At 43.2% G+C, this 19,670-nt stretch overlaps 1 protein-coding gene across 4 annotated transcripts in view; it reads left to right on the forward strand.

Annotated features, from left to right (window-relative positions):
- The window catches only part of CDK14 (cyclin dependent kinase 14), a 328,079-nt gene extending 315,240 nt beyond the window's left edge, over nucleotides 1-12,839 (forward strand). For all 4 annotated transcript variants that reach the window (XR_012585470.1, XM_074574642.1, XM_074574644.1 and 1 more), the window contains one exon: nucleotides 8,609-12,839. The gene's annotated coding sequence lies outside the window, so the exon portion shown is untranslated. The remainder of the gene's footprint in view (nucleotides 1-8,608) is intronic.
- Nucleotides 12,840-19,670: the final 6,831 nt, after the last annotated feature.

The following is a 19,670-nucleotide window of genomic DNA, read 5'->3' on the forward strand; positions in this document are numbered from 1 at the left end:
CTGCTCGGTTTAGCAAGAGAGCGCAACGAGGAATTCTCTCACCAGCTCTTCCTGGTGCTCCCTTTCTCCAGAGAGGGGTTCAAACCAGTAACAAACCTGTTAACCAGAGCATTAATGGCTGTATATCATCTTCCAGCAGGCGTTTCCTTTTCTCAGTTCTGTTATATGCAACCATAACTGATAGGCTCTTTTTTCCTTCTTTTTTTTTTCTTTCAGATGTTTTAATTACGCAATCTACAAATTTTGTTCAGGCATAGCATTTACTTATCTGTTTCAGTGTAGAGAGCTGGTGCTAGAGCTGAGATAAAGATCCCGTTGTGTCAAACACTGGCAAAAACTGTAGGTTTACATTCTCTTATTATAGATCCAGGGAGACAGGATTTCTCCAGTTCACGTTCAGTCAGTTCCTCTTTGGCAGGCTTTTCTTACAAGTTATCAGGGTGAGAAACAGCAATTTCGACACATCGTATTAATCAGGGGAAAGAAAGAGGGAGGCTTGTTTGGGCTGTTTGCGCATTGGAATCTAGAAAATCTTCGAGTTACATCCTTCATTTTTTCTACTGATATAATCACGAGTGAAAATTTATGCCTTTATAGGGATTCGGTTTCAGAGGAGACAAATCTTTAAGCTATTAAAAACAAAAATAACATACTGAATCCTGAAGCCTTTGCAAAAGGAAAAACAAACGGGAGGGTATAAGAAGTTATAAGGATTTGGCTGTTTGTCAGGTTTGAGAAGTATGTTCTTGCAAACAAGTAGCACTCATATTTTTCTGGTCTTGATGTGTACCAAAATCCTCAGCTTGCTTTTTTGTTTTTAATAAGGTTTCTATGGCTTTGCTTGCAAACTATATTGAGCTCGATAACACTGCTATTTTTGTAGTATCTTCGTCTGAAGTATTAGTTTTCCCAGAGCTCACTCACAGAGGTCTGTGCTTTATTCTCAAAAACTAGAAGACATGTAGTAGATTCAGTCGTGGCTATTTTTCATGTGAAGCCTTATTCAAATGGTAATTGTAAAAGGCTTTGTGGACTTTGTTCTCAACTCAAAGAAAAAACTTCAGCTGTGGGCAGCTAGGGTAGGAAAGAATTTTTGCTGAAAGACTCAGAGAAAACTAATTTGGAAGTTACCACAGCCAGAAAAAAATTAAAGGTATACCTACAAATCAACGGTGAAACCAATCACATTATCAAATATCACTGGGAGTGAATATTGTGAATAAAATATATTACAGTGAGGATCAGGACTTGTATTCCTTTCAGTCATTATAATATTTGAACAGAATTGCAAGCAGTTGGTTTGCAAATATTGATAGGCACACACGCTACTTAGCAACTAGTGTATAATTCAAGGGTAAGTCTTCACTCTTCAGAATCAGTGTCCCAGGCTGGGCTGCTGGGTGCATGTTCACTAAGTCCTAGGTGATGTAGGACTGTCATTTTGGGCTCTTATTGTACATAAAGGTACAATTTGGAAAACTCACAGTCCAAGTAAGGATTTCAACAACTTCCAAAGTTTGCAGCTGTTCAAATATTGCATTTTTGTTAAATTTAACTGTATTTATGTAATCTGAACTATTGATGGCTCCAGCTAACATTGGGCACTCATCTGAGGACACACTCTAAACCCAGAGGCCAGGATATAAAACAGCCCCTGTAACAAAACAGAGGTTACAGGTAATAAAGTGACTTTCCTACGGTCACATTTGCCCAAACTCTCGGTTTCTACTTTCCAGCCCCATGTCCACTCTGCCACACACCTGTCACCTTTAATAAGGTTATGTCACTTATTTAATGTACATATACTCATAAAACCATTTAGTTTGTAATTGTGTTGCTATTCTAATTTTTTATTTTCTGACGAGTTTACAGTCCTTGTCTAGCGCTCACTTCTTTCAGGGTCCCCCCCTCACACCCGCCCTGAAACTGCAGTCACCTCCCGTAGGCAAATCCCTTTCTTTGGAGTTGTGGCACTCTGCTTAGGGGTCAAGTCCATCTGTGAAAAATTCTTTGCGGGAAAAGGAATTCTGAAAACAGGAACATGTCTATATATAATCTGTATTATGATTCATACGTTAGAACTGTGGAGAAGAACATACAGTAATATTCATCCCTGAAGACAGAGTCTGGGAGATCAGTGTGGATAAGGATACCAATTCAGTAACTAAGACACTGCAGAAAAGAGCAGGAAAAAATAATCAGTAAATGCTTAGTTACTTATTTGTCAAATGTGACTTTCTTCTAATGACTGATAGTAGTTATTATTCTAATGCATACCATACACTACTGCATCTGTGAAAGACTAACAGCCAACAGTTGCGAAGATAATCCAGAGGTGTCATTGAAACATTAAATGAGATTAAATATTGCTAAAGAAATGTGAAGTGAGTTGGAAAAGATGTGGCCTGTGTGAGGGGAGGAAGGTGAGGATGTTCTTTAGGTACCGCAGTGCAGGATCCTGAGTTGACGCTTTAAACTGACCACGTCAATACAGGCTTTGGCATAAGCTGAAATTAAATTGCAATAATTCAGCTTCTTTCAGCTCCTGAAACTTGCTTTATAGACACATCACAGGGAAGAAGATATTTTGTGCCAGTGCTATTTTAGAAGTGATGCAAATCCACCATTTTCCTGTGTGTTACAAGATACTCGAGTTCAAGAATCACATACCAGCCTATAGCAGAAAATATTCTCTTCAAACCCTTCTCAGTTTGTAAAAAAAATCATAGTTTTTCCTAGCGTGAATTTTTTTTTTCAAATAAATTTTTAATGACAGCCTTAAGTCTTGCCTCTCCTGTGTATTTTGGGGCATGGATAACTAGATAAAACTAAAGCCCAGTGGAAAGCAATTTTAGTAATCTTATATTTAGCCTTAGTGAAGAGTATTCCTCGGGAAACCACAAACAAGGTATAGTCCATCGAAGAAAAGCTTTCCACAAAGCTAGGCTGATACTGAAATAATCTTTGAACTAACACCTCTGAAGATACGCACAGCAACTTTATAGGCAGCAGTCTACTCAGCCGTGTCCATGGGGTGATTCAGAGCCTGAGCTAACAATGCTGCACATCATTTATTTTTCATATATTAGAACAACTGCGTTTCTTTTAAATCTCACAGAAGTAAAACTTCCCTGCAAAAGAGAGCACTCTATACAGCGTGACAACTGCATATTTTAAAGCATATGTTTGTAGAAATGTCTTTATGTACCCATGCAATCCACACACATTCAGGCTCATACGTACAAATTATTTGTATGCTTGCATTTGTGCTCATGTATTATAGACACAGATATAAAGTGAGACGTGTATGCATGTATATATGTATGTATGTATGTGTATACATATATATATATATTTGAAGGGAGAAAAGAATTTATGGGAGGCTGGCCAGCTTTAATTTGTCTGCTTGTATTTAGCACTTAAGGGCTTATATACTCAGTTTGCTCAAAAGAGTGAAGAAGTACTCCTTGCTTATGCCTCAAATCAGAAATGCATGAAGTGCAGCTGCAGAGATAATACATTCTCCCCAAAGGCTTTGGCTGAGCAAATTAGGTGTCAATGGGGTGCCTGTGCAGGCAGTACTCTCTCTAATTAGTCTCTTGAGCCTAGTTGGTGGCGGGTATAAGATGATCTAATCAATTGGTCTGCGTCTGATGGTACGTGTAAAAATCCTAGCAGGCAGAGCTGTCTCCCACAGGTCACTCACCTGCACAGCGGGAATGCTCATTTTCATTTTTCATCTCTGCCGTCACATGATGCTGACAGTTGGTTTTAAGAAAATTGAATCCAAAAAATATCTAGTTCATAGGGCATGTAGGTCAAAATAAAGTTGCATTATGGGTATTGGCGATCCAATTAATTAATATTTATAGCAACGAGTTGCATGTAGATATTATCTGAGCGCAAACAGTATTGATAATGTTTGGTTGGCTTTTTAAAATGACTTCTCTAACAAAGACGGGAATAAAAGGCATGGGGAAAAATCACCTGTTAATAGTATACTTTTTTTAGAGAGAATGAACAGTGTCTGTGGTGTGTGCGTGTGTGGTGGAGGGAGAAGCAGAAAGAATATATTGTTGATGACTTTAAATACCCCCATGTTTCGGCTTATAGAGAATACAGTACCTCCAGGTGTCAGCTCACAGTTTTGTTTTAAATCTGGCCTTGCAGAATGAATACTCTTATAATGATGCTAAATCAGCTGCAAGATAAATAGAGCTGCACTCTGAGTGCGCTTCACATACTCTGTGGGAGCACAGCTCCGCCCTAAGTGATAATTTATACAGAAATTAGAAGCACCTGGAGAAGGATGCTGATGCTGCCAAAAGGAGCATGTATTCAATTGGTGATTTGCATTTTTAAAGGAACGGACATTCTTTCACTAATTAAAATAAAGAAAAATATTTGGGATTTAGTCACTCTCCTCTGCCTCATGTCTTGAGAGCATGATTAACGTTTAAATTACAAGCTTTAGCTTCCCTTCCTAGAACCACTGTTACAAAAAACAGCTACTGCATTCTGAAGTTGGCCTCTGCTGGTTTTAAGGTGGGTCAATACCTTATTTTATCCCATTCGGGATCTGGGACAAACAAGATGTATGCAGCAGATGATTTCTCTAGATAACAAACATACAATTGAGCGCCTTGATTTAGGTCATTTGATATTTCAAGTGCATCATTAACTTGCTTGTAATCTTCTATTAGGTTTAGTGGAGATGTCATGAAAACCAAAAGTACGTGGACCTGTGGTGAAATAATACAAGTTCATTTGTAAGGCAGTCTGTTACATTTCAGGTTTTGTTGTTTTCTTTTTTTAAAGGAGATCTGAAAGAACCCTCTTTTGCTCTTGGGAAATCACAAGTTGTAAATATTTCATTTAACAATTTACGCTTTTATAAGCAAAGCTGTGACCAGAGGCCATAAACACAATCTGCCAAGTCACCAGGCAAAACTTTGATTTGTATGATCAGGAAAATGTATTAAATTCTAAGCAAGGACATTTCTAAAATACATCTTAAAAAATGCAAAACTGGAATACTGAGCCATCTGGGAACTGAACAGCAGCACTGCGTGGAGGGCTCTGTCTTGGTTGTTGTTGGGCTCTACTCTTGGTTGAGTGAGCAACGGATGTTTCAGTTCAAGAGCCCCACTGATGACACGATGTTTTTTTAATAACAAGATTGGTTCACACCAATCTAAAATTTCATGTTGGTTTTATTGTGGATTTTCTGCTGTGGACAAAGAGACACCCTCTTCTTCCTCCAGTTTAGGGGAGGTGTCTATTTGATGTGACGCAATGAGTCTCATCTTAAACAAAACCAAAGCGAAGAGGTGGTCTCCTGTCCCACAGCACAGCGATTGCAGCGCTCCTCTGCAGTGGCATATCCCTGTTGGGTTTCTTCCTCTGCCTCGGGACAGGTGACCTCTGTTGCCCATTGCCTGGGAGAAGGCTCTAACCATGAGGGCACTCCCAGGCTGAGGGAAGGGGTTTCATCTGTTGACTCCACTTCAAATAAACAAATAACATTCGGTGCATTAGGGACTCAAATGCAAGCATTATATTTTCCCAGTGTACATATTCCTAACCAGCAGGCTTGTTCACTGTGTCAGAGCTCACCGAAGGATTTTATACACAGTGGAATTATCTTGGCAGCCAAAACCGAGGGTTCAGCCTCAGAACAACCTGGCCATGAGGGTGCTGGGCTGAGAAGCGGGGGTCCATCATGCACACCGGCTTCCTAAACCCGGCAGCCTGAGCGTTTCAACAAGGTTTCAGAGAGACCGTGACTACCAGCCGTTCCCTGGTTCCAGCTGCACTATGTCTTCTGGCTTTCCCCAGGCAGAACCATTGGGGAAATGTGGCATCAAACCACCTTTTTTTTGCAGGGAGTTTACTGTTTGATCTAGTCTAAATCTTGTGCCTATGCAGAAGGTGGGATGTGGCGTTGCCCACCATAAAATTCCCCAGGCTTTCAGCTTCACAGGAAACCAGTCACCCCAGTTGCAGCACTGGCATAGCAGGACCCAGCAAAGCTGGAGCTGGTGGAATTGTGGTCATAAAACTGGCAGCTGCCTTATACTGAGCCAGAGCAGGAAAGCAAATGGGGTTCAGCAAAAAACTTTGCAATGTCCCGTGGGCGTTTGTGTAACCTCTGCTACCCTTTCTTAGTCCTGTGTGTTCTGCCTTGGGCCACAGTGGGGCTGGCACTGGTTGCCAGTATGCAAAGGGTTTTCTGCCCCTGTGTTAAAAGGTAGCGGCTGTCACTTTGTTCATTGCTAAGGAAGCTTTTAATGTTCTAGGGCTTGGTTCTGGAAGCGCTAAGGTTCTGATGAAGGTACTCCCCATTTCACAGGCTCGGGCCCTGCCCTGGAGAACATGTCGTTAGCTTTGCCTACGGAGGCAAACTTGAAGCCAGAAAATGTGGTATTGCCACTGGGAAATTGTAGTACAACCCTGGGAGAAGCATGCTGCTCCTTTAGAAATTGTCCTGAGGTCCACTGATAGAAAGGAAAAGTTCTGTTTAATTAATGTGATTGCAGTAATTCTCAAAACTGAGCAATTTGGTAACTCCTGGAAAAGCCTCCATCCAGAAGCTTTTCTATCCAGATCATTTTGTTACCTGTCCTAGATGTCCCTGCTGCTTATGCCAGTCTCTAGAACTCCAGCAATTTGGGCTTAGCCTGAAGCCAGGCCAGCTGTTCTGGATCTGGGCAGATGTGGCTTCCAAACTGGAAGCTCACCTTCCACAGCTGTGGTGTGGGTGGTGGGGGGGGACAATGGCGGTGGCGTGGGGGGGGAAATGGGGGAATTTAGTTGCTTCTTTGTAAAGAGGGGCTCCAAAAAAATCATCCCTAAAAAATGCTTTTGGAGGAGGGGAAATATGGATTTCGGGGAATATTGTCAATAGTGTTTCACCACTGAGCAGTTATGAATCTGCATATTCCAAACACTGCTTTTCTTTTTAAGCTTATGAAGGAGAAACTAAATGGATCAACTCTAATGTATTCCTTGAAACAAGATTTATTGGCGCTTCAGCCAAGCTCCTAGACCCTGGGGAAAGTGGGACTTTCATGTGGAACAGACATTCCACACAAACTCCAGAGGCATTTAGGAAACAACCCAAGCAGGACTGAAGAGGTGGCAGACCGAGCTCCAAGAGGGCCCAAGATGCTGCCACGCATCATTAAGAACAGGCTTTTGTTAATCCAATTCAGGTATTCTGGCGCTTAAAGGGCAGAAGAAGAGCTCTCAAGAACCACGACAGAAACCCTGGAAATTATGAAAGTTAGATGTTGTGTAGAGATTAGGCTGTTTTGATGAAAGCCACAATTAAAATTTTATGCTTGAAACTGCAGTTCAAAATTGATGCCTTGTTTTTCTCCTGCTTTGGAAATGAGGGCTAGACTAGATCCACTGGCACCTGCATCCCGTTTGATTTAAATAGTTTTAGGACATGCTAATACAAACCAGTTCCATGCTCAATGAATATTTTGGTGTTCTTTTTCTTAAGTGCTAAAATTCCTCCATATCGGACTGTCTTCCTGCAACTACATTCTAAAAGTATAGCAGGTCTGTAGTTACAATCCTTGGTCTTGAAAAACCTCATAAAACAAATATATTTTGAACTTTAGAAAAGACAGGATTTCTCGGAAAGTCTCACTTTATTACTTGGCATTTATTAAGAGTTAAATATGTTAATTATAAAATCCTTCCAATGGCTCCGGTCCATCTAGCCTTCATTTAGCCTTCACCTGGCTCTTCTTGCAGTTGTTGAACGCTTTGTTTTAGAGTAATTCTTCCCACGTTCTCAGCCCGCCTCCTGTTTTGTGTAAACATCAAAAACACCATGGTACCTTCTGGCAAGTCCAGCCACTGCTTTGAGCCTACCTACAGGAACAGGACTCATCAGCAGAGTGAAAGACAACATAAGCAAAGCTATTGATACAGTTTATTTTGGGTATATGAAAGGAGATGTTTTAGTTATCTGCCTATTAATAGAAAAACACTGAAATAAAGGTGAATATGTTTAAATGCAGCACACCAAGGAGCTCCATAACCTGGTTGTGTTTGCAGAAATGTTCATGGTGTGCCCCAAGGCACCTCAGATATCTCTTGGGAAGCAAACCTGAGGAGACCTTTTCATAAACTAGTCGCAAGCATTACTGTGGAGGTGCTCACTAGGGATTCCGTAAGAAAGGGGGCAAAAAAGAGCTTGTAAACTCCTGAAGCTGTGCCAGCATTTAGCAACCTTCCTTTGCATTCATGGGGTGTGACCACCTTTAGAAGAGCCAACTGTCTATTTATGGCTGCCTGTAATTTCCATGGAGAATGTGAGCGCTGATAGCACCTCTGAAGATTAGCACTTGGGGCAGAGATCCATGAATATGGATTAATATATCTCACTTAGGCAACCACCCTAAAAACATTGGTGTTTTAAGTTCATTTTCTTGAGGTACCAGCTCTAGAGGTGCTTTGGAAGACTGTCCTTTGCTCTGAGCTGATGTCTTCGTAACTGGCTTTGGACTAATGTGTGTTTTACCAAGTAAAAAAAAATCATTAAAAAATGCAATTCGTGAGGCTTATTATAATTTATATTGTTTCCTTACAGGATTAAATTTACCAGTTTGGAGGAGGGAAACAAAAACCTAATGAGGAGGCCGACACCAGGAAGGAACCACGGCCTGTTTCCTTTCTTTCTCTATGGTGGATTTCATTCAAAAGAAAATCGAAGCTGGCAAGACCCTGTTTTTCCCCCTGCAATTTATTTAAAACCTTGCACGCATTTGGATACCTTGTGATTTCAGAGAACTATGTGAAGATTAAGCTTTTGCTTACTGATACATGGCATGTACTCTTTCAGTCTTTTGTGTTTGATTTTGTTTGATTTTCCACTGCAGCGCTGCATCTTTGTAAGGATTTTTATGCTTTCACCAGCAATGTCTTAAATACATTAAGACAACACATTTGGTGTACACACTTCTTCAGTAACGACTGCACACAAAAAGAAAGCCAACGGTGGCATAAAGGACTGTGTGTTTTCTTTGAGCGTTGTGCGTATTTTGCAACCAATGGGAAGACTATTTCTGCCAGAGCAAGCCCAACTTGTCTGATCGGCTGACAATTACAGCACCTTGCCACTATTCCTGAAGTGTTGTTGGGTTATTTCTTTTTTCATTATCTCCTCAGACCGTTCATATCCATTTTAAAAAACATGGCAATAATTGCATGTTTACTTCAGTACTCTGAATTTGGTTACTCCGCTTGGGCTATGTAGCATGCCAGTTTTCAAAATAGGCCTGTGAGAAAGACAAAGCAAAAACGATGAGATGTACGCAGCTGACAGATATACAATGAATTCGTTATGGTTTTGTTCCCTTCAAGAATATTTCTTTTATGGGTCTTGGCAAACGTCTCTATGTTTTTCCTCACAATATTTACCTTTTGGAATGTTTTCTTGAAAACAGAGATGATGAAACGGTTCCGTTTAATTCAAGGCAGATACTAAGGTACAGAAAAACTTTTGTTGAATGAACCATTAAATCTAGCTATGTTACTTTGCCGCATACAAAGCAAAGCGGAGCATTTTCCCTGTCCCAAACTGTTTGCTGTTCCACACCAAAGCACCTTTCGAGTTATTTTCCATAGGTATTCTGAGCTGATTGGAAGGCGCTACCAGATACTGTGTCTTTAGACAGCTTTTCTGAATGAATCATTCAAACGCAAACTTTGCAAGAGACAAAGTTGTGTGATTTTAGAAAAGGAAGCCCCTACTACGTTTTGGTTGGGGAGAACGTTGTCTTCAGGGGTGTGATAAAACTGCCCTGACCACGTACAATGCTTTGCATTCAGAGAGGGCAGGGTATGGTGCAAAAACCGCTGCTGAGTTATAGTCCTGCTCGGACAGAAACGCTTGCTAGGCAATATTATTCTACACATAAATTTGACATCCTTTGCTTGCTGGATGCATTGAATTACATTTTTAAGAAGTGCGGTAACACTTGGGTTAGCTTTCAGTGTTTAAAAGGAGGGGAAAAGGATTTGTGCTACTGCCATCTTATTAAACTCCAGCAGCGTTTAATAAGAAAAAAACCACCCAATAAGGCAAATCCTTGAATGTGCAAGTAGCTTGGAAAGGCCTCCTAATGAACTAGGATACGAGTCTACACTTTCAAAGAGCTGAACCGTGGAAATATTCTCAATATTTGCACAGCCATTAAAAGACAGTTTTCCCCAATGACATCTCTGTTTCAGGACCTGGTAAAAGCCATCTGAAAGCCACTTTCCTATTTAGAACTTACTACAGTTTTTCCCCTGTGTTTATAAGGGGGAAAAAGTGACCACTGAACTTTTGGATTTATCACACACTGAAACTGCCTTAGACGTGGTTTGTTTGGATTTCATGTTTCTTTTTTTTGTAAGAGAAAAGTCTTTTATACATTATCTTTGCTACTTAAATTGTGTGCAGTTTGATGATTAAAATTAGCTATTTTTAGAAAAAAAAAAAACTTGCTGCAAAAATCTGAAGAATTTTTGAAAATGTAACAAAGATTTCAATTAGGAATATAAGGGTAGTTTCATAGACGCATCTACTTGGCAGCTTAAATTGGGAGGCAAGCAATTATGCTGCTCAGCTAAACATCTGAAGGTTTAATATAGAGAATAATTCCCCAACTGTTCCCACAAGGCTAGCGCATTACTATCCATAGTGACTCATGTACAGTGTTTGCTTAAGGTATGTATGTGTGTGTGTGTGTGTATGTGCGTGTACACACACGTGCGCCTGAGATTATCTTCTCTGCCCCATTCCCACTTTTAAGCAACCACTGAAATCAAGTTGGTCCAAAAATCTTCAAGCTCAATTGCCCGAAGGACAGTGCATGAATATCTAGGTTCCTAAATAGCAACTTGATTTTCAGCTGTAGTGAGGTTATCTCGGCTACCGACCAATTAAGGAGTGACCAGGATCTCTTACTTATGCACCTATTTCCTGGGCGCCCCAATTGCCTGCGGTGACTTGGGTTTGCTGCTCTCCTGCAGCAGCTCTGGGCCCTGGGGATCTTCTCCCTCCACCGAGGGGACACGGGCTCAGCAAGCTGGTGCCATTCACCTGAGCACTGCAAGTTATTCTTCTGGAACATCAAACCTGCTGGGAAACGGCAAGGTTTTTTGAGACAGTAGAAGAACCTTTGTCCAGGGAACTGATGGTACGGCTTTATTTCCCTCTTCCTCCTTGCAGCAGAGCCCTTGCCTGCACGGTTAGCCTGACTGACCCCCTGACAGCTAGCCCACCTCTCCGGCATCTTGCAGAAGTGAGGTTTTTCCCCACAGCTCTTCTCAGCATTGCGGAATGGCCTGTTTAAACCCCATGAGTGCTCTTGAACCAGCTTCAGCCAACATCAGTAGTGTTACCCTCTTTTTCTCTCATCCTTCCCAAATTAGTTCCCTGCAAAATCTTCAAAGGGACAAGAAGGAGTATCCTGGCCTTCCAGAAGTGCTGCAGGTGCCGGAACATGGTGTTTCAATAGTAAAAAATGGGCTTAAGTGACCAGTAGTCTCTGGGGCACAGTCCTTGAGAAACTGTGGGACTTGTTTGGAGTCAATAGCCGGCAGCAGAGTAACTTTCATTTTCCTACCATTTGGCTGAGCCCCAGTAGATCCTTCCTGATGATACCGAGAGGATGTGGCTTTGCTGCGAGAGGGGAGAGCAGCCACAGGGCAGCAGGTGTAGTAGGCAGATAAAAGCAGGAGGGCATGTTCTAACTCTCTAAGAGATCTAGTATTAAGTGAACGGGGAAGGGAAGACGGTGATAGAGATGGTCTGCACGATACAGAGATTCCTCACAAGTTCAAGTTCACACAACCTGACTTTACAAGTCAGCCAGCTGGAGATGGCTTAGTCCTCTCTCCTGCTGGGTTCAGATCAGCTCTAATCCACACCCAGAGGGCACGGCACCAGCCAGGACACTCCAATAGTGCCAACATCACTGTATGGTGTCCCCAGATCAGTTGGGTCCTTTTAATTCTCACTATTGTTTTTAATCAGAACCATGGTTTAGGATAAGTCATCAGTACATGCAACACTGAAAATTCCATCAGCAGTAGGCAGCGGCACCGGGGTTTTGGCTTCCTCTTTGGTGCGCAGGGGTTCTGCACCTCAGACTCCTGGGGAAAGAAGGTAGGATAATAAATTCCCTGTGGGCTGGTGGGTGACGTACACCCCTGTGCGCTCTGTGTCAGTGCACGCAACCGAATGTGTAGTCAATGCTCTGGTATGCTCATATACAAAATAGTCATCTGTGAATATTACTGGGTTTGTAATCTTTGTTATATAAAATGTTTAGGCTGTACAGACTGGGGAGCAAAATGCAGACACCCCATATAAACAGAATTATGTTGCATTACTGAGCATAACAACACTCTCCCCTACCAGCATTTAGGTGGAGTGACTGTATGTTACTGCCTTGCATTTTTCACATAAGCAAAAAACCTAAAAGTAAAGGATGCACTAATAATTCCCGGCCCCTAAAATGCATTTCAATGGTGCTGCATACAAAATCCTGCTTGCCAGCTTCCACGTGGATTTTTGTATGGTGCACTAAGAGGTGTTCTTTTTTTTAACAAAAAGGGGAGGGCTGGTACATGAAAACAATGTTAATGTAATTAAATATATATATATATACACTTCAGAAGAACAGCATAGTAAGCAGTACAGTAAAATAAATGTCGCATTATTTGTTACACCTTGTAATTTGTCTGTATTATGAAAGATGTAATGGTTTGTCAGCTGTAACTGTTGTTTTCTTGTAACATCATATTGAATAAAGTGTAGCAGAATCTCTCTTCTCTTTCATATATGTGATCTAGTCCTAACCCGGGGAGTAAAGCCTTTCTTTTACTTTTTGCTCTCCGAAAAACAAACAAGGAAACGGTTGTAAGCAACAGATTTTTAAGGAATGAAAAATATTTAGAAGCAGGCAGGCAGTAGACAGTAATTAGTTGAAAAGATTAGGCACTGATTCAGTCAAACACATGAGCTTAATCAAAACTGCATGGCAGTGCTGACTAAACAGAGTTCTTCACACAGCGCATTTCTGTCTGTACTAGTTAGTAAGTTAATTATTTGGTGTCTCTTTCCATTTTGTTATATGTGTGACAAGGGACCTATTTACAGTACGCTGGGATTTAATTGAAATGGTAGAAGGGCCAGTTTTCTGGCCAAAAAAAAAAACCCCAGGTCTGATTTAAATATATCATTGTATGGAGAATAAATTCTGGCTTATTGCAATGTCTCTTGAATTAAAAACCTGATAATTCTGGTGGAAAAATCATGCAAAATATATCATATGCATTTTTCACAACTTTGATATGGGAGTGTGGTTTACACCTGTTTTACACTTGATTATTCATGTCAGTCAGTGAGTATGTGCTGCTTGGATTCTTAACCTGTTTACTTATTTGTGCATTACAACATTAGGTAGGCAAGTGCTCACTCACACTGAATATAATCAGTATGTGCCGTCAGTATTTCATCCTCCTTTCCATTGCTTCTAGCTTTTTTGGTACCGACATCTTGCTAGGACCTATTTTTAGACAATGAAAGTTAAATCAATGCAGCTTGCACAGACTTGGTTAGAATGTTTGACTGAAATGTCAGAATATGCTATTTTAGCAAATGCAGGAATCTACAGGAATCTCTTGGGTTTAACGATCATTTTGGTCTGGGATGGGGGATGGCTGGAGAGCAAGCGCTTGTACTCTGTAGGCTGATGGGGAAGCCACTAGCTTAAAATACGGACAATGGAGGACCTAAATTCTAGTCTTGGCTCCAGCTGATTAGGAGTCATTGAAGATAAAATGGTTTTCCTCTGAGCTAGCACAGTATCAGCTTGATCTTCAGTGGGTCTTCAGTGTCTACCAGGTTTTATCATGTTCTGGCCCAGTTCTGATGTTAAAACTCTTCAAGAGATTAATCCCCACTTTTAAATCCAGAAAGTTGCCGCAAATGACATCAGCTGCACCCAGAGGGCATTGCACAAAAACAAACCAAGGAAACACATGCTTGCTCATCTATTTCTATTTTACCTCCAGTTCTCACTGGCTAGGGTAAATTTAGGAAGGTGTTGCCTTTTCATAGTCTAGATGAATAATTCGTGCTTTCAGCTGAGTATCTGGTGTGTTTGGTATTCCTGACTCACTACCTGTGTGGCAACTTTAACCTACAAATCTCTCAGATACAAATGAGGACCAAGAATTATTACCTAAAAAGGTTTGTATGTTTGAGCGCTGGGTACCAGGAAGCATATTGAAAGTGAGCTTTTAATTATGTAGTATAATCCTTAAAGCTGTCTCCTGACCCCCTTGGCTGCACGCCTAGCCTGTTTAGCCCCAAGGGTTTCTTCCTAAACTAGCCTGGCTGCTACAGCAAAGCAAGAGATGCACTTAACTAGAATAGCAGCCACCCCTCCCCTGAAAAAAGAAAAAACCAGAGGGAAGGTGTTGGAGCAACCTTGTGCCACTAGGTTAACGCATACAGTGTCTAAATAATGCCTCTCCTTGTAAACCTCTGCAAAGTAAACCCTACAGCAGCGGAAGGGCTTGCTGCTACCAGTGGGGGGTGGTGTTATGGACATTGGATTTGAGAAGCTTATATAGCACATGGGCGAGGATAAAGGGATACAAATCAGAGAAAAAAAAAACTGAAGAGATTAAAAAAAAAAAATCCAGGGCCAAGTATTTACCGTTCATTCCCCTTGCGAGTGGTGTTATACATTGTCTGCAGTGAGTCATGCTGAGAGAAAGCCAGGCACAATAATAGCTGAGAGCAGCCCTGCAGCCCCTTCGTTATTGCCTCTGCCGGCTGATACTGAGTTGGGCGAAAGAAAGAGATTCCAAAAATGTTCTTTTTTTTTTTTTTCTTTTCTCCTGTTTCCCAAAGGGCCTGGTAGTGATTGTTGGGGCTGTACTGCCTTGAGAGAACTTCTAAACTAAAATCAAACATATTTTTAAATTAATTTTCCAAGGACCAGTACAGTGATTCCCATAAAAGATGTAACAGCGTTAAGTGCTAGACAACAAGATACTGCAGTGCTATATACCCTAGTAAAGTCTTGAAGCCTAAGGAGATTTATGATATCATAGAAACATTGCGACCTCACCTTTCAACTGGAATAAGGACTACAGGGTAGGTGTTCATTTTACAATCCAGCTAATTAAAATAAATTGCCCCCAGCTTCCACCTGAGGAGCTTGGAGATATTCATGCATTAATGAAACGAGCTGTGCGTGCAGCCCTGGGATATAATATATAGATGTAAAGATCCATATTTTGTAGAAGGAAAAAAAATAAGCCAACCCACCCCCAAAACCAAGGCACAGATTCAGTTCTCTATTTTCAAAGCTATACATGGGCACAAGCACTCAACAGAGTATTTCATTTGGTGTTTGGTGAAGACTGAACATTCAAGATAGTTTTTTAGAATATTTTATCACAACAACAAAGAAGTGTGACTTCTGTATTCAACTCAAGTTTCACTGTATAGACAGGTGGAAAAATTACAGATACGTTACATGACAAAATGTTGTGGTCTAATAGGACTGTGAAGAGTTGTTCGTTGACGAAATGCTTGGCATCGTGTCAGTGTGGAGCAGGAGAAATTGTGTGTACCATCCATGTTGGATTTACTGAGAAATACTGTAAACATGAACGGCCACTTGGCTGCATCAGGAGACATAGATAGAACCGTCAAACTCTTCAGAGAATGTCTCAGGTGTTCTTCTGTATCACAGTGGTTTTTTTCACAACACACACTATGGAGAGCAAAGCAGAAGTGATTTTCTGCTTGGGAGGCAGCGTTCTACTAAAATAGCCCCTTTCTTAGAGACGGTTAACATTTTATAGATACCCCTCTCCCAGCATGTTGTTCTGGCCCATTACATGTAATAAATGCAAACCACGATAGCCCTGACATGCCCTTTTTATGTACATTGCTGGCTGCTCCAAGTGTTCGTCTATCTGCTGAGCACTCAGAAAGTGGCCCAGCGCAGGGTATTTTGGAACACAATTGCCTCTTTGGTGGGGACGTGGATCATGGAAGAACTGCACTTCTGGTCTCCCACATCCACTAGGTCCTTTCCAGAAATGCCTGTTTGCATCTGGGCAATGTCCGTGTTTTCACTGCCGGCTGTTCAGCTTGCACTCGTGCATGTGGAGTGACTAATCTGGAGTAGCAGGAACCTGTAATTTTGGGAGCAGCTCCATTAGTGGTCAGAGGTACCCCGCTCTTCTGTCCATCCAGAGCCAGCGGCCAGTGAGGTCTCTCTGGCAGAGCCAGGTTTTGCTGCTCTGTAGCTCCAGCTGCTCTTCCAAGCTCTGCCCAAACACAACATCCGCCGGTGCAGCAGGACTGGAGGTGGAGGAAGCAGGAGAGAGGGCACGAGACAGAGATGTGTGTGCAGTCTGGGGGCAAGGCCATGAACCTGGCAGTGGTTAGGAAACAGTCACAGGCAAACTGCCTTGTTTTAGAAACCTCCTGAATGATCACCCTACCACTAGCTGGGCCCTTCTTTTATAACCCCCACATTAGAAAGGGCCATTTGGATATCCTCCCAAACCCTTTCCTCAAGTAATTGTAATTTAGATTTAGGACAACCGATTGATCAAAGGAAAGGGGAGAGCCTCAGCGGGTTTCGGATGAGCCCTCACAAGTCCCGAAATATGAGGAAGTGTGCTATACGCTCACCACCTATAATAACACCGAGCTTTGAACACCCCAGTGTGTTTCAGCAGTGTTAGCCAACAGGGTTTCCTATGTCAGTGCTGCCAAACAATTCCTGGTTTTGGGGAGCGGAGGCTTGTGAGGAACCCCAGTGCCAGGCGGGCTGGAGGAGATGCCACCTCAACTGGGGACAGAAAGGAGCTGGGGCCTGGAAATGACACCAGCCTCTTACTGGCGACCTGGGGACACAAAATGCAGCTAAGGCAGCTTTGCCCCCTGCCATCAGGACTCTTGGCTGCTCCTTATTAGAATCATAGAATGGTTTGGGTTGGAAGGGACCTTAAAGATCACCTAGTTCCACCCCACCCTGCCATGGGCAGGGACACCTCCCACTAGACCAGGCTGCTCAAAGCCCCATCCAGCCTGGCCTTGAACACTCCCAGGGATGGGGCATCCACAGCTTCTCTGGGCAACCTGTTCCAGTGCCTCACTGTGTGCTGTGTCAGTCACTGTGCATGAATAAAAACGTGGCTGGCTCGCTTGTTATTCTCTCATCCCCTCTGCCTGACAGGACTGTGCCAGCTACGCGGCAACTTTACGGCAAAAAACCTGCAGTGCCCTTCAAAACCACTGAATTGCCACACCTGCAATGGGGGCTGCCGAGCTCCTTGCTTCGCACCAAAATATTTTGACCGGAGGAATCTGTCTAGCAGGAGGATGTGCCAGGAGGGAACAAGGAGCGCATTGACGTCTGCTGAGCGCCACTTCAGATGCCCTGTTTCTCACGAACGCGTGTTTCTCGGCGGCTCCGGCTGGCGCAGGCCCAGAGGCGATGGGGCCACCGACGCGCTGCTTCGCGCGGCCGACCGGGGAAGGAGGGACCTTAAACGGCAGCGCTGTTCAAGGGCTGGCCCACGGAAAATGGAAGCTCTGCCGCACCAGAGGGCGGCTTTATGGGTGACACACCATGGCCCCGCTTCCCGCGGGCTGAGGCGAGCGGCGGGGCCTGCGCCAGGGGGCGCCATGGGCCGGGGCCGCCCGCGGGCGCGGCCGCCGGGGGCGGGGAAGCGCCGGGGCCGGGGCCGGAGCCGGGGCTCTCCTCGGTGTGAAAGGCGGGGAACTCTGGCGCCAACCGTGAGGGAAAAATAACAGCGGGGGATCCGGTGCGGAGCGGGAGGAGGAGTCTTAAATCCCGAGTTGGGCAGGGTGCGGCCTGCTGCTGGGTTTGGCACGGTGGAGGAACTGTGTCGCTGTGAAATCGGGGGATTTTGGAAGGCTCACGCCTTTCACTGAGTGTATTTAGAACGTTTTATGAACTGCTGCTGTGAATGGGGGTTCTTTTTCCCTCAGTCATGGCTCCAGACTGGCCGTGTCGGGGCAGAGTGGACGCCGGGTTTCTGGGAGAAGCCAGGCCCCTCGCTTTCCTCATGGCGTCTCCTTCCCCACAGCACGTCTTCAGGGCCTCACAAACTGCAAGTACAGCCTGGCCATTGACACCTGCAGCATCCCGAACGGTGGGTACAGCCCAGCCATCGACGCCTGCAGCTGCCAGCCGGCCTCTCGCCATTTTGCTGAGGGCTACGGGGGACCCTACACCTCCTCTTTTCCACATCCATCCAGAAACCTGCCAGGATTTCCACCAGCTCCACACGGTTGAAGGCACTTTGCTACAACCCAGCAGTTCACATTCAACACTTTCAGTCCTGTTCACTGTATTGCCTTAGATCCACACTCTGCCCTCGGATACATCCAGGCAGCAGCCGGTACAGTAACAGGGGTTTGTGCTGGCATGTGAATACCTGAAAATGGAACTGGACTCCACGCCATCTGTAAAAACACAGTATCAAACTTACACTTGCCCCAGACCCAGATCTTTTATTAATTTCGTACATACACAGAAGAAAAAAAAATTGCAACCAAGTTCTTTTAAAGATATCTCTGGAGCCTGAGTTAGAGAAATGGCCTTAGGTGGATTTTTTTTTTTTTAACTTGGACATTTACTACAAAGAGAGGAAGAAAAGGTGCTGTTTAATCTCTCTTCTCATGTGATCCTCAGTCTCTACCTGGTTTATTTTCCCCACATATGATCTCCTTTGTTCTCTGGTAGCAGTCCCCTAAACAAGTGATTAACAGATGAAGGATCAGCCTGCAATGCTCCTAGCTGCGGGATGCGATGTGGGGGAAAAAATGAAGAAATCCACACTGTCTATTTTTCTGACATGCCTCCCAGTACTAAGTTGTCCCAACAGAGAAATCACTCTTGTAGCGTACACACTTTTTTTCTTTTGAGGTGTCCTTCAGCACTTCCCCAAATCTCACAGGCCTCCCTGCACCTTCTTTCAGTTAAATTGCTTTTCTTACCTTAATTTAGAGTGTTTAATTAGAGCTGGTTGGAAGTTTTTCCCAACAAGGCAAGGTTATTCAGCAGCTTTAAAACCCACTGATTTATCAGGAGAGAAAGACTTACCTTTCAATTAACTTCCTTCACCTGTGGGTTGCCAGGAGCTCAGGTTTCTCAGCTCAGCTACAGGTTTCCTTTTGAATGACTGTGGGGCTGGAGACCTCAGGGATTCTTGTCTCTTGGCCGTAGAGCTGGGAGCCGACGCTGGGATCCTACAGTGTGTGCAGCTACGGGGCAGTGCAGATCCCAGAAACTGGGGTGACTAGTTTGGTTTCAAGACACCATGTCATGAAACCAGCCAAATCACTATCCCCAGATATTTCAGTATTTCACATTTTTGGCACAGTATTTCAACTCCACGAACATGTTAATGGCTTTGCTTTTGGAATGAAGCATTTCTAGCAAGCATTTCCTCCTGAAAGAAGGAATAACCTATCGTCATGAGCAATGAAACCTATCAAAAGGGGATAACAAGCTTCACTGGCTGGAGGAGACAATTGTTAAATTCAGTCTATGGCTAAGATGTATTCTTTCTGATGGAAATAATGACTTAAT

This window comes from Larus michahellis, chromosome 2 (genome assembly GCF_964199755.1).
Source record: "Larus michahellis chromosome 2, bLarMic1.1, whole genome shotgun sequence".
Taxonomy (NCBI): domain Eukaryota; kingdom Metazoa; phylum Chordata; class Aves; order Charadriiformes; family Laridae; genus Larus; species Larus michahellis.